Genomic DNA, 10,210 nt, shown 5'->3' with positions numbered 1-10,210 from the left:
GCTCTGCGCGAGGCTCCAGCCGCCCCTCTGACGCCGGAGCGCGGCCGGAACGCCGCTCACGGATGAATACACCGGTCAGTGTGCGCGGAGCTGCCGGGGCCTGCGGGGAGCGTTTTAGGCTCTGAAGCACTTCGGAGGGTCAATGTTGTTGTTTTCAGCTGCTAAATGTGGGTAATTTTTATGTGGCGATCGATAATGCATGTAATTAATGTTTACTTTGATTCCTTTAACCGACCAACCAAACCCACCCAGCTTCCATCACTGCCCAAGAAGCTCACCCGAGACAGCGGGTGATTCCTGGGCTCTGCCTCTTCAAGACCCCATGGGAGTTAGAGTTCTTTTAAGTTTGTGAACGGAAATGCTGATCTTACTCTTCCGTCTCCCATGCTGGAATGATAGAACACTATGAGAAGGTGCACCAGCCTCATTTGGCTGCAAAATCAGGCCGCTGAGCCCGTGAGGCCGCAGGCCCTCCCCCGCGTGGGTGTGAACACAGGAGGCTAATGATTGCCCTGGGCCGGAGCGGCAGCCTTCAGGCCATTCCTTCCACGCACCTGCTTTTCTTTTCTTTTCTTTTTTTTATAATGATTTTTTATTATATTATGTTAGTCACCATACAGTACATCCCCGATTTCCGATGTAAGGCTCGATGATTCATTACTTGCGTATAACACCCAGTGCACCATGCAATACGTGCCCTCCTTACTACCCATCACCAGCCTATCCCATTCCCCCACCCCCCTCCCCTCTGTAGCCCTCAGTTTGTTTCTCAGAGTCCATAGTCGCTCATGTTTCATTCCCCCTTCTGATTACGCACCTGCTTTTCTACACAAAACTCCTCCATTTAGCTCCCTGGGAGTTAGTAGGAGTCCTGAGGAGCCTAATTCTCATAGGACCTTGACTCCACAGAGCCCATGACTCCTCTGTCTCTAAGTTTCAGTAGAAGCTGAATGAGATTGAGGCGGTGGCGGTTAAATAAAGGGATCAAATATTTCTGGGTATGTTATTATTGATTACTGCCTAAATGTTGCCCCAAACAACAAACACTTATTTCTCTAAATTTCTGTGGGTTCAGAAATCTGGGCGTGGCTTAGCTGGGAGCCTCTGGGTTGGGATCACTGGTAAGACTTCAGTCAAGGTGTCATATGGGGCTGGGGTTGTCTCAAGGCTCACTTGTAAGCTCATTCATGTGGCTGGTGGCAGGTCTACGGTCCCCACTGGCTACTGGCCAGACATCAGTCCCTTGTCCCAAAAGCCTCTCCATAGGGCTACTCACAATATGGCAGCTATTTGGCTCTAGACGTCAAGAAATCATGCCCACTGTGGAGCCGTAGTCTTTTTTTAACCTAATCTCAGACGTGACACATATCATACTTTTGCCATATTCTATCTATTACAAGTGAGGCAGTAGGGCCAGCCCATGCTCGAGGGGAGGGGATTGCACAGGGCATGAATACTGAATGGCTGGGGTCATTGGGCGTCATCTTAGAAGCTGCCTACCACAACCTTCCTTGTTCTTTTTCAGAATTGTCATGGCTATTGTGGAGATAGACTTTAGAATCAGATTTCCAAATTCAATAAGGAATTCTTTTCAGATTTTTAATTAGAGTACACCAAATTTATAATTTAATTTGGGAACTGCTAACATACAAAATTCAGTCTCATCCAGAAACATACCAGCACCTCTATCTATTTTGTTCTTCTTTTATGTCCTTTAGCATTTTAGTTTTCTTAATAGGCCTTGCATATTTCCTGTCACTTTTGTTTCTAAGTACTTCATAATTATTGTTGCTCTTGTGGATGGAATATTTTTTTCTTTGCATTTTCTAATTGGTTATTGCTATTGCTGTAAACACAAAAACTACTCCATTTTCCTGTGCTGATCTTTGATTAGCCCAATTTAATGGACTGTCTTTTTAGTTTTAATATTTCTTTCACATATTCTAGAGATTTTCTAGTCAAACAATGATGTCATCTGCAAACTTTGGTAGCTTTGTTTGTTCTTTTTAAAAATTAAAAAAAAAAGATTTTATTATATTATTTATTTGAGAGAGAGAGAGCACAAGTGAGGGGAGGGGCAGAGGGAGAAGCAGACTCCCCACTGAGCAGGGAGCCTGATTTGGGGCTCAATCCCAGGACCCTGAGATCATGACCTGACCAACGGAGCCACCCAGGCACCCCCATTCTTTTCCAATATTTGTACCTCATTAATTTTTCTCATTGTATTAAATTAGCTAGAACTTCTAGGACAGTGTTGGTAGCAGAAATGACAGCCAGAATCCTTATCTTGTTCCTGATTTAATGGGAGTGCTTCTGATGTTTCACGATGAGGTATGGGACCTACTGCCATTATAGAAAAAAAAAAAATCATGGCATTAGAATTTTATAAACAAGGGGCGCCTGGGTGGCTCAGTCAGTTAAGTGTCCAACTCTTGATTTCAGCTCGGGTTATGATCTCAGGGTCCTGAGATTGAGCCCCCTTGTTGGCTCTGCACAGAGCCTGGAGCCTGCTTGAGATTCTCTCTCTCTCTCTCAAAAAGAATTTTACAAATGAAACTTTTGTTTCTTATCTGAAGAATCGTATAGAGGATATATATATATATATATATATATATATATATATAATGTAAGCATAATCTAAGAGCTCTTCAAGAATTGCCTGAGGGTAAGCAAGGATGACAAGGGTCTCACGACATAAAGCAGGAAAGGTAAGACCCATGATGCTCAGAAAGGAAGATGAGAGTGGCACTTGGGTCACAATTTAGAAAGGTCCTTGATAACACATGTGATATTTATCCAGGAAAGTATTTGAGAAGGCACCAGAACATCTTTTCCAAAGGAGTCAAGCACTAAGCACCTATAAAGAGATCCTAGAGTTGGTCCAGGGGAGTAAAATATTAAGTAATTCTTGGAGATGTTAACATTTAGAATATGTGACATGATATTTTATTGATCACTGAATCTGCTTTCTTCTGTAAACGGGTTTCTAGTTAAATAAGTTTACTTTTATTCATAGCTTATAAAGAATTTTAAAAAGAAAGAATGGTTTTGAATTTATCATACTTTTTAGCATCTACCAAGTATATTTTTTTGGCATTCACCTATTAATGTAATGAATTACATAATATATTTCTAATATTGAACTATGCTTGTATTCCTGGAATAAATCCTGCTTATGATTCTCCTGCTAATATTTATCAAAGGTTTTTGATCTTTGTTCATAAAGGCGATGGGCAAATATTTGGGGAGCTTTCCATCATCTGTTCCTCAACAATTCAATAGTTCCTCAACTTTTGCATAAATCTGGGTTTGGTCCCTTTAAAGAGGAGACCTTTAACTACTTTCTCGTTTATCTATAATTACTGTGTTTTATACCCCTTTTGGGTCAGTTTTTGTAATTTCCATAAAATGAGACATTTCAAATGTGTAAAAATTTACTTTCACGTTATAAAAATCTCCTAGACAAGGATACGGATACCCCTTTTTTTGATGGCTAAAGCTATCCTCTACCACTGATCTGTTCATTTCCTTCAGAGGTTTCATGCCTTGGAAACTGCCTTAGTAATAGCAGGTGAAGTTCATGGTGATTTGAATGTGTATGGTGGTGGGGTTCTTTTTCTACCACTACCTGGCTGTTTCCTTTATTCTGTTTGCTTTGGTTACCTCCCTGAATCACTGACCACCAACAGGGCAGAATGGAATAGGGGAAATGTTCTAATATCAACATACCAAGATTCTCATCCTAGCTCCAGAACTTACAAGCCTCAAACACACACCATGTCGTGAACAACTCATTCCTCTCAAAATGAGAATCATTACAAAGGGGCCAGTGGCACGAGGTGGGTAAGGTAATCCATAATGATGTTTGGGCTCTTTTCTTTCCCTGATTCAAGGAACACAAGCATAAAAAACACTGTTAAGGATTGAACCCTGCCCCCGCCCCCCATTCATATGTTGAAATCCTAATTCCTAGTCCCTCAGAATGTGCCCTTATTTGGAAATAGGGCCATTGCAAATATAATTAGTTAAGATGAAGTAATGCTGGAGAAGAGTGGGCCCCTATCCAATAAGACTGGTATCCTTATTAAAAGATTTCATTCATAATGAAACATTTGGGCACAGACATGCGTACAAGGAGACCACCATGTAATGATGAAGGCAGAGTTTGGAGTGATGCTTCTACAAGCCAAAGAATGTCAAAGACTTCCAGCAAACCACCAGAGGTGGGGAGAGACAAGGAACCAGTTCTTCCTCATGGCTCTCAGCAGGAAGCAACTCTAACTACACCTTGATCTTGGATTTCAGCCTCTAAGACTTCAAGACAATACATTTCTGTTTTTTAAAGCACTCAGTTCGTGTTACTTTGTGATAGCTGCCCTAGCAAACTGATACAAGCCCTGAGCTAGATGGTGTCTCTGGGAGTATCTCTGGATACGCCAGCATTCCACGCTTCTTGTCTTTGTAAACCAGTACGGCCTATATTAATCAGCCTTTGCTGCAATAATGGTGCAATAACTCTGAAACTTGGAAGCTTAAACCATAAACATTTCTGTTTCACTCATGGGTCTATGGCTGTGGCTCTGCTAAATGCTGCCGGGCTGGGTTGGACTTGGCTCCAAGCATGTGGGAAAGATCCAGGTCTGCTCTCTCTTCTCATTTTGGGACCAAGACTGAAGGGGGCTCCCACGCACTGCCAAGGCTTTTCTCATGGTTGTTCCCATCATCGGTCAGGACGGAGGAGGAAGTCTGGCCACACAACCATTTTGCCTCTCGAAGACCAGTTCACTTTCCGCTAGTGATTCAGGGAGGTAACCACAGCAAACTTCTTCCATATGGCCTGTCTGTGCCTCCCTGCCACCAACCCAAAGGCCCATCCATTTCCTGCCTGGGTATGACTGAGATGCAGAGGAACTGCGTAATTGTCTTGTCCTCATGGGTTCCAAGAGACCAGCTCCTGTGGGGGGATAATCTGAGGCTGGAATTCTACCAAAGCACGGTTGTTCAGCCTTCCACCCGGTTTCTTTGATACGTATACATAGAGAGTACGCTAACAAACCGAGGACACCTTAGAATGTTTCACTAGTGTTCTGGCACTGAGGCGGATATTCTGAACATTTGTGACTTTATAGCCTACCCTATTTGTTAAAATATACATTAACATACGTTACTATCACATTAACGAATTCTGTGTAAGGTTATTTTAAAACACCTTATATTTAGGAAAGTATCTCTATCCAACAGCTAATAATGGCATTAGGGATAAAGGGAAATGTGACAATTTTTGCTTTCTAGATTTAATATGGTTTACATTTTTTTAAATGACAAAACATGTTACTTTTGTGATTAGACAAAACTTAAAGATACTGAAAATATATACTTCATGTACTATTCTTAATTAAACATTATATGTATATATATTCTGTGTATATGTATGTCTGTATATCCCCTTGTTCTTGAGAATAGTATTTGATTCGGGAAGGGAGAAAGAGAGATTGAGACAGAGAACAGGTGCAAGTGAGCACCAGCTCTAGTCACCCGCTGAGCTCGGGAGGGGACGGCATCGCTCGGGAAGGGCGGATGGGGAGGCCGTGGAGTCGAAGAGAAGGTGCTGCCGTACAAGGTGGCATTGCTGTCTGAGTGCCTTCAACTCTTCTCCAGCCCTGCTTACTAAGTGATGGCTTCCATTCTACTTCACCTACTGTGCAGAAAGTCCTAGGCCCTTGTCTTGGTATTTGCCCTTCCTGTCACTGCCCCCTCCCCAAATGCTCTTTAGGTTAATCAACATTAAACACGTTTTCATTAGGTCGGCTGTGTTACTACATTCTGGCTTTTGGTTGGTGATAAAGTGCTTCTGGGCATTGCCATGCATACCCTTGTCTCCCACTCCCCACCACACACACACACACACACACACACACACACACATACACACACCCTTAAAAATGGTCGGAATATAAGACAGTATTGTAACTTATTCAATAAACCATGCAAAAGATTAACCACACATTTTTGAGGTATAATTGGAGTTCAGTCTTCTCCTGTGGGTTTCTCTCCAGGTATAGGGAGCAAAGTACTCTGACACTTGCCCTTACTTCGAATGACATCATCTCCTTGGCCCTGTGCCTGTGTCTGTTCTGGCTGCAGCTCAGGTAACTGTCAGGCAGAACTAGAATCCGCAGAGGAGAAGATGGTTGTGTGAAATCAACGGAATCAGCCCGTATTTATTACAAAGCAACTCCAGATACAACGCAGGAGGGCTGAAGAATCTCAGAAAGCTCAAGATTCTTCCAAAGTTAGAGAGCTTGTTGAGTTCTTAAAGTGAGCTACTGATCCAATTTCAATTTTTAGTTTGTGATGTTGGCTTATTTGATAGGCAAATGGTATCTCATTGTTTTTAGTTGACATTTCCTTTTGTGAATTGCCTATTTGTGTAATCTGCTCATTATTCCTCCGAAGTACTTGTTTTTCCCCTATTACAATGTAATAGTACTTCATATATTAAGAATCGTGACCTTTTCTTTGCAACACTTGTCATAAATATTTTCCCCTGGTTTGACATTTATCTTTTAGTTTTGTTTATGATTTTCCTTTCAAATGTTTTGAATTTTAATGTAGAAATAAATATAAATATCGATTCAGCTTTTCTTTTGGGAGATTGCCTTTTTTTTTGGCTTAGTAAAGCCTTCACTACTCTGAAATCAGATAAATTTTTATCAATTTTTTTAAGTTTCAAATTTTTTTAATTCAACTGTTTAATCCTCCCATATTGCATTTTAGAATATAGTGTGAGATAAAGATCTAAATTAATAATTTTCCCTTTTGGTAGTTGAATCTCCTATTCATTTTTATTGATTAACTCACTCTTTTTTAATTTATGAAATGTAAAGCATAATACAAATCATATAGGTTCATTTAAAAAATTAGAATAAGGAGTAATTGAAATAAAGGGGGAAAAACTTGTATTTTCTTTCTACTCTGAGTTGAATGTTAGCAATTTGCTTTGTTTCTCCAGATATTTTCTTCAATAGATGTGTGCATGCATTTCCCCTCCAAAGGGAATCATATTGCAATATGGTATTGTAACTTGATTTTTTTCCATTCAGTAATATATCATGACTATCTTTCCATGTCAATCAATATACTTTCACGGCACTATGTCCTAATTAACTTTTCATTGAAATATACTATACATTCAGAAAAGTGCACATTTCATAAGCGTATTGCTGGATATATTCTTAGCAACAGAACATAGCCATGTAACCAGCTAAACATAAAAGAAGAAGAATATTAATGGTACCTGAAAACCCTCCAAATGGCTCCTTTCAGGGATCTCCCCTCCCTGAGAGTAATATTTACCCCTCTATCCTGACTTCTAGCAGCATAGATTCATCTCACAGCGCTATTTTTGATAGCTTCATAGCGTTGTCACACATAGATGTATCGTAATATGCTTGTTGTGGGTTAAATGGTGTCCTCCCAAAGGATAGGTTGAAATTCGAACCCCCAGTACCTACAAACGTAACCTCACTTGGAGATAGGGCCTTTGCGGATATAATCAAGTTAAGATGAAGTCATTGGGGTGGGTCCTAGTCCAGGCTGACTAGTGTCCTTATGAGAGGAAAAGGCCCCACAAAGACAGAGACACACAGGGGACATGCCATGTGAGGACAGGGGCAGAGACTGGAGTGGTGCAGCTTTAAGCCAAGGACACCAAGGGTTGTTGGCCACCAGCAGAAGCTGAGGAGAGGCAAGGAAGGGATCTTCTCAGAGTCTCAGAGGCACCTGGCCCTGTCAACACCTTGATTTCAGACTTTAGCCTCTGCAACAGTGAAAGAAGGCATTTCTGTTGTTTTAAGTCACCTAGATTGAGGCACTCTGTAATGGCCGTCGTAGGAAACTAATAGATACTTAATTTTGTTGGAGTTGGGGTCTTTGTAACATTTTATTATTTTTTCATACTGTTATGAATATTCCTTCAATTTTTTTTCCTTAGAAGAAACTACAAAAGTGAACTCTTTGTATCAAAGAATGTTAATGGGGAGTATTAGTAAGACAGTGGCTATGAAACATCAAATCACGATCTTTAAGTGCTGTACTTGGTGATATAGTGGATGTGGGTGGCTTCCTTTGTAATGTGTTCTCCTTTAACTCCAGTCTCACCAGGATTCCCTAACTTGTGGGTACAGTGGACTCACATAAAGATATAACTGACTCCTGCCACCATCTGCATAAGGCAGAAAATCCCAGACCCTTATTTCTGGAAGTCTCTGGGGTGAGGGGGGCTGTCATTCAAGATCTCGCATTCTTCCCCTCCTGCCCAACCCCTCAACACATCCACCCATAAAGACTCTGGGGGCCTGGCTGTGCTATTTCTCTTGAGAGAACACCATGTTAATGGAAAGGACCCACGTCAAGGTCTCAGAAGGTGAAACAGGGTACGAGGACAGTGTGACATTCCATGTGGTATTCACTGCCTTAGAACCAGGCCATGTTTCTCAAACAAGGAGAGAAGGTCTTTCTTCCCCACTCTGTACTGGGGGCCCCAAGCCAGCACTACCAGTGTCCCCTGTTTCTCAGAGTCCCATTGCCTCTAGCCTGTCACCGTGGAGCTCAGTCAGGAAGACCAGCGTCTAAGGCAGATACCATGCACCAGCTCCATCCTTGTCCTCAGCTCTCCCCTCCCCCATCCCGATGTGAAATATGCCAGATTGGGGAGTCCACTGAGTTATCAGACTTCACGTCACGACATGTCCAGATCTCAAGAGTGGCCACACTTTACGCTCAAGCTCATCAGGTGCTGTCTTCTTGAACCTTCATAATATTTTAATATTAATAGGTCAAATTTCCCTGTATTACTCTTCTTTTTTCAAAAAAATTCTTAAATGTTATTACCTATTTATTCTTTCAAATAAACATAGGGATAGTTTGGTCAACCATTAAGAATTTGTTAGGAATGGTGTTAAACCAATGAAATTAATGAAAGAACTGACATCTTTGAAGTGTTTGGGCTTCCATCAAGAATGAGGTCATGTCTCTGTATCTACCTGAATCTTCCTTCACGTCTCCTCCTGAGGGATTTGGGGAAGTGGGGAGGAAGGGCAGAGAGAGTCTGAACGACCCGCTGAGTGGGCTTTCGGAAGCCCGTCAAACACTGCTGGCTTGAGTGCTGCAGAGGTAATTGGAAAAGGAAGCAGGATGGGTTCTGAGCCAGCTCTGGGTATTTTCCAGGAATCCTTGATTTTTTTCGTGGCACTGGATGAGAGTGTGTGCCAAGAGAACAAATCTGATGAAAGCAGAAAATAAGCTGATTTAGTAAGTTTGCCAGCCAGGACGAACTGCGACGGGAGCCAAGGATCCATGGAGCCAAGCAGCATGGAGAGAGGGGCAAATGACAGCAGGTAGCAAGTGGGAGGTGTTGTGAGTGTGGCAGCTGGAGATGGAGGGTGGGGCCAAAAGTCAGGAGACCGGGATTCCAGTCTGGGCTCTGAAATCATCCCCCTCTGTTCCTTGGGCTAGTGGGCTTCCCTCCTAAGCATCTGCTTGCTCCTTGCTCGACCTAAGAGCGCTCACTGAATGAATCCTGAGGGCTCCTTGGCCTGAGTTTCTATGTGGTATTTCCTAGAGCCTCACAGGGGGTACATGGCTGAAAAACGCCCCAAGACATTAAAAACTTACATGTGTCAACCAAAGGATAGAAAGATAGAGTAAAATGATGAAATGAGAGTTCAGAGGACTTTTTGGATGGCTCTTGCTAGTGGAATAGGAAAGAAAAGAAATCTAAAGTAGCCTAAGGATGTTATTTAAGCGTGAGGGACATCTCCAAAGAAAGTGCTTCTCAAATAAGTTGTTTAATCTTGTTTGGTGAGGGGTCGCTGGGATGGCAAATTCTCTCAGATATTGTGGCTTCTTTTGTATGTGGGATGACGCAAAGCACTTTTGCCCCTCTTGGCAGTAGACTGTAATCATAAGAAAGATTTCTGGGCTGTTGGCATCCTTGGGCTGCAAGTTTGAAGAAAAAAATTATACCATTGGAGTTCCAGATCTTGTTCTTAATTCTTTTCCTTCCTTACCCCCCCTTTAAAAACAAAAACTTTTTTTAGTGCCATATTTTGTTCTAAGCTAAGGTAACCCTGGTTTAATTCTGCCATAGAGACAAACTGTTAATATAGGGCCCTTGGTGGATGTCTGCTTCTCAGATGGAAGGGAGATC

The sequence above is a fragment of the Ursus maritimus genome, unplaced genomic scaffold, assembly GCF_017311325.1.
Source record: "Ursus maritimus isolate PB19 unplaced genomic scaffold, ASM1731132v1 scaffold_6, whole genome shotgun sequence".
NCBI classification, from domain to species: domain Eukaryota; kingdom Metazoa; phylum Chordata; class Mammalia; order Carnivora; family Ursidae; genus Ursus; species Ursus maritimus.
This window is presented reverse-complemented; position numbering follows the sequence as displayed.